Here is a 6,000-nt window from a genome sequence, read left to right on the forward strand (position 1 = left end):
ATGTTGCTGTCTGAATCTGAGCCTCTCTTCTGTTTTGCACCATTCAAGTGTTGGCTGTGTTAAAAAGAGAGGGGAGGTATCACCGTATTGTTTATTTCACTTTGCTGTGGTTCAGCAGCAGAAAAATGCTGGTTTCCAACACAGTTGGAGTAAGTCTCTGTCTTTGTCTACGATTGTATCACACCAGGTATGATTTTTGCCTCTTTCATCCTTCAAAGACATAAGGTTGCTGTACTGTACATTAGTTACAGCACCTATGTATAATGCAGTCTCACTGCACTGAGCTATTAATATTAATCTCTTCCCTACAGGTGACCTGCATATGACATTCTTTACTGAAAGTTAGTTCGATCTGCATTGAACTCGGTATATTTTATAGGCTAATCCCCGAGCATCTCACGGACTGCTGAAGCGGTAGTTCCCTATAGTTTAATGCCATAGAATGAAGCTGAATTGAAAGTGATGACATTAACCAGAATAAGACCCACATAAGAGTGAACTTTCAGTTCCTATTTCACACACTTGCTTATTGGGACGTCTTCTCTTGCTGTCTTTCGTCTAAATGCCCTTAATGTTGCACGTCTGGTAGTAAGGAAAGGTTTCAGTATACTTCAAAACAACAACTTTGCATAGAGTTTTGTGTAAACAGTAATCTAAAGACCAAAGTGTTCAAACCTGCTCTAATGCCACACAAAAGCCCCCTTTAAAGCAACATTATGTAGAAATTGGCATTTTGTGTGATTTGGCGCACCCCACAGTTTCTGAGTGCAACACCACTGTCGTAAATACAAATCCCAGGTCTGTAACAATTTGTAATGTAGGTGCTAACTACAAACAAAACTCATTACATCATAACAATGCTGTGTGATGAAAACTTTTATGTTGAAGTAAACATGTTTGTGACGCTGTGATCCTACCCTTTCACTGAAGTTACATAGTGCAGAAACAAGTGATGGGGGGCAGAGTGGCTGAGACACAGACATCATTCACCCTATTACAAGACACTGTACCATCAAAATGATTTTGAAGCTGTTATTTTAAGGTAAAAGGTTACATAATATAACATTGACATTTGCTATACACCTACATGGTTTTATGTTTGCCTGCTTCTATTTTAATCTTGCCTTGCCATAAACATATGTATCTCTATGTGTGTACATACGTATGTATGTAGGTGCAAAACCTGTTTGCTGAACAGTTTCAAGTTTCAAGTTTATTTCATTTATATAGCACTTTAAAAGCAAAGCTGAGTAGTGTCCAACAGGCATCTAAACAGCTGAGTTAAGGGGATGGCTGGAAAGCAAAGTTAGATGTCAGTGTATTTACTCATTCACATAGACAGCCAAGGTGAGTTTACTGAGTCACAGTGTCTGTCTGAAAGATGTATGATAATGAACAGATGAGCACAGTGAGGGTTTCACAGTTTGAGCCATGTGAACCGTCTGCCTATATGTTTACCGTGCAGCCTCGCCTTCATTCTTTTCTCCCAGCCTTGTTTCCATCTTTGTAACGAAGCGGTTTAAATCCCTGACCTAGCTTAGCAATGTCATTAAGCCTCAAGAAAAAAAACAATGGTTGATGACAAAGTGTCTCCGTGTGCGTTGCCTGTGTGTCTGTACACTTTGTCGGTTTCCAGTGTGTATTTACAAATGCTTCATGCACAGGAGTTTATTGGACAGGGCGAATTTGTTGATCAAGTAAAACCTGCATCTGTTTGTCTGCCTGTTTGTGTTCATTTGCCTGCGTGTGTGTGTTTGTGTCAACCAAATGTTCAGTGTTTGCATGTTCCAAGAAGTATTTCCTGATCAATGCACACTATGTAACTGATTCTGTCTCATCACAGTCCTCACTGTTGGAATGCAAGCCATAATAGGCTTCAGCAGCTGGACGGCAGGATCATGGATTTTCTCTATGAAAAGGATTCCATTCATTTTTGTGTAATCTTCAGTGAGGTTTAACAAAAAAATGCTCTGCTTTGTACGGTCATGATTCATTTTCATTGCTGGACAACTTGTCCTTCGACGCTGATGCCTTAAATGAAAACCTCAGTGCAGTTGCATACATTAATGCTCTCAGCACTCTCGTGGCGTAGAGTAACACTCTTCTCGTTGGGCAGAGCACGAGTAAAAGATGACTTATGATAATCTCCTATAGCTTTTCATATCACCTAGTGCTCCTAAAGATCTGAATCGTATTTGTCCAGCTGAGACTGGACACGGGAAATTGCTGCTGTAATGAGAGGCAGGCTCGTGGTTATGTCGACATTATGTCTTTTATTCACCCTGATGTGCAAATAATTACCTCTCCTCTCACCTGCAGAGCCAGGTATCGTGCTGTGACAAGGAGATGAGACCAACAGCTCCTTTGGGCATAGGAAGGCTTTTGAATTTTAGCCTAACATCAAATAATACATCAACACACATGGCATCATTTTTGATCATGATCATCCACTGCATTAAAAACTGTCCATCAACCATCTGTTCTGTTCAGGCTCGCCCTGGTCAGAAACATCAGAGGAAGTGGTGCATCACATCACTTTCATTATCATTTTTTACTTGATCAGATGTAGAAAGTTCCAAAACTCCTCATATATTTAAAAAGCTGAGCAGTCATTGGTATTAGTAGCCACTTACGCTGTTCCCTGCAATACTTTTGCTTTGCTTATTAACATTAGGAGGAGATTAATGAAAGCAACAAACAGAGGTGTTTATTAGACTGCACAAAGTGACAGATGAGCCCCCCTGACAGACAGCACGCTGACAATAGCTTTTCATCAACACTTAGCAGGATATTATTTCTTTCTTTTCCATTGGCCTGTCAATGTTAAACTACTCAGTCTAATTTTCCTATGTTCATTTAGCAATTTGAGTCATTCAGACCAAAGTATTGCTCTCTATAATCACAGGAAAATGACGCTTAGAATGACAGTTTGTCCAACAAAAGCACAACAGTTGGAATCAGTTTTGAGTATATCTGATACATCTGATTCAAACTATACTGAAACTCTTGACTTCCCTTTCACTTCTTAACTTTTTGACCAGATCTTCACTTTATTTTGTGTGTTCTTCCACCTTCCATTTCTTCCTAAATAAATCGTATAATAAAATATACATTTATATATGATTTTTTATAAATCAGCCGCAGCCCACATAAATCACAAAAGATGCTGATCTGCACTGAGAACCTTTGTATGGGATGATGAGCAATGAAAATGTGTAGGCAGGAGTCGGTTCAACACTGATTTTTATTAAGAAAAATGAGTTTCAACAAGTTTCAAGTTCAACAAAAGAAAATATCGAGCTGAAATAATATGTACTACCGCCCCACAGTAAACTGCCACCTAATCTGTAACTACAGACAATGACTAGTACTGTCCCCCTCAATCTGGAACGTACCATCTGCTCAGGTAAACACAGGGGTGAGCTCAACAAGTGCAAGTACTCTAATAATACAAATAAAAAAATACAGTAATTCAAATTATTGATGCCTTATGATAGATATTGTTGAGATCTAAATTCAGCTATCTCCATGCACCCCTGCCCACGTGAACTACATTATAACATTTTCATCGTTGTTTCATCATTGTTGTATCCTACAACAATGATGTTGTATCCTAACCGGGCGCCGGGTAGGATACAACAATGCACACCTGTTTTTAGTGTCATTGAATAAACAGATGTTCATCTACAACAAGAGCACAAACACTGAAACAGGCTCATGCTGTTGCTTGACTGATAAATTATACTACGGCAATAGACTGAAATTTGTGATTTAAAACTTTAATAAACCTGCTAATGTTGAAGAGCAGGGCCTTGGGAAAAGAGAAGGAAGTTGCCTTTTCATATTTGAAAAAATCTTGTTTTCCGAGCACCATTTCACCACAAAATCTAACCTAATACTTTGCAAGAATAATGCTGCTTTAGGACACTATGTCTGTCACTTCACCAGACTCTTGCAGGGATATGAAAATAATATTTCTGTTTGGGGAATGCCATTGTACAACATCTATACCTGTACCCTCCTCTGAACTTGTTCCTCTGGTTCATCTAATTCATTCGTTTATATGATAAAAGGCAGATTTAACAAGGACTTGGACTACTTTACATCTAAATAGGTCAGAGTGATTTTCTACAGAGGAGATAGAATCATATGGGTCACTGCATTATTTCTGGAAAATCAAAAAGAACAAGTGTTGTAGGATTGTTGAAAATTACCAACCAATTTTATATAGGTGACCTCGTAGAGTGTCTATATTTGGGTTTCTGTGGGCTTGCTGTATGTGAAGGGAGTGGATTTGTCTCTCTCTGCCTCTATTTCACATCTCATCTCACTTAATATGGACTTTATCGTCTTTCCTTTTTCTCTACATGGCTGCCTGCCTGTGTTAGCTCCCCATGTCTTTCAAGGCTGGACTACTATAAAACCATTGTAAATTTGCAATTTGAAAGCCATTCGGTTGTCTCATTTTTCGACATAACATCTCAAAGTCTTGTTTTAGACAATATAATGACTCTCAATTGCAGCAGAAATCAAACAACTAATCTTAAAATAATCTCAAAATAACGCTTAATTGTTCTATTTTGCTCAACAATGCTGTGAAGCATTGTCGTTTTGATTTCAAGAGATCTGGGATTTGAAAACGGGATTCAGATTTCCTCTTTGATGTTTGGCCTGACTTGTGCTCAACTAGGCCAGCTCAGTTTGTCTTGTCTAAGGCGATTGTGACTCTAGGGATGGTCACAGTCTCACCCTCTTTATCTCCCTCTCCACCCTCCACTGTTGCTATCTCCTTCGTTCTGTCTGTGCACTCCACCAACGGCTCCTCCTTTTCAATGTTCCCTGTCTCCTTCCCACTCGGTGCCCTCTGTCTCAGTCACCCTGTAGCGAACAGGTGTATCTGTCTCTCTCCTGATGAGTTTATTACTCTGAAGTGTCTCCATACTCCCTGCGGACCCCCTGCCTCCTAATACGCTTAGCCCTCACAGCTTATGTCAGCCAGAGTGGGTGGTCTGATAACGCTCCACTTGATCAAGCCATCCGCATCAGGGTCCATCTGGTCCACAGTCACTTCGGTCAGCTTGTATGTCAGGGAGTGGACACACAGACAGCCACCCACACAGGGTAACCTTCCCCCACCCATTAAAGGTGATGGGAGTGACACTGCACTGTGGTACCACGCTGACCAGGTTTCCAGGCTTGGAAAAGTATTTCCAGACATTTTTTTTTCTCTCTATCACTCAGTGAACAGGTATGGAGATTAATGCAGAGTGACTCAGCTTGGTTCCTTCAACACTTCAAGCTGCTGTGCTCTCAAGAGGAATCAGGTAGAAGTCCATTATGTATACAGCAGCTAAACGACTGAATTCTCAGTTAATTCTCATAAAGTATTAACTATTATATCCCAGGTTTAGATGGGTAAAGCTTTTAATAGCCTACTTATTAACTTGAAGCTGCAAATGCCTTCTTAGAAATCTAAACAATGAAGCATGGTATAAGGGTAAGAAATAATGATTTGTAAAAGCAGATTTTTTTTCTTCTGCTTATCAGATATTTGCATTAATTGTTTTTTGGCTACTTGGAGCAGTGGAAAAAAGTAATAAGCACAACACTGATGTATTATCCCCTTTTAACAATGAGCTGAAAGACGCTGAAATGCTTAATGGAGTTGAGGGGAACTGCAGTGGTTTGTTTTGCAGTGGATATGTCAATTCAAGCAATCACTTTCACATTTTTGGAAAGTGATTGCTTGAATTGAGTGACTTGTGGAGACTCTGACGTGAAAGCACGTATTGTTCAATGAGCAGTGGGTGCTGCCGTGGGACCGTCTCAAAGCACTCAGAGGCGGCCCAGTCCTCGCGCAACAGTCCCTCCCAGCTGCAGTCAGAGCAGGAGAAGTTTACCCCTCGCGTCCAGACTGCGTGTAGCGCATGTGCGAAGCCGCCGCTGGCTGATCCCACCCTGGCTTACAGTCAGGGCTGGATGTAAATGTAAAATTTTCTT

Source organism: Pagrus major, chromosome 4 (genome assembly GCF_040436345.1).
Source record: "Pagrus major chromosome 4, Pma_NU_1.0".
NCBI classification, from domain to species: Eukaryota; Metazoa; Chordata; class Actinopteri; order Spariformes; family Sparidae; genus Pagrus; species Pagrus major.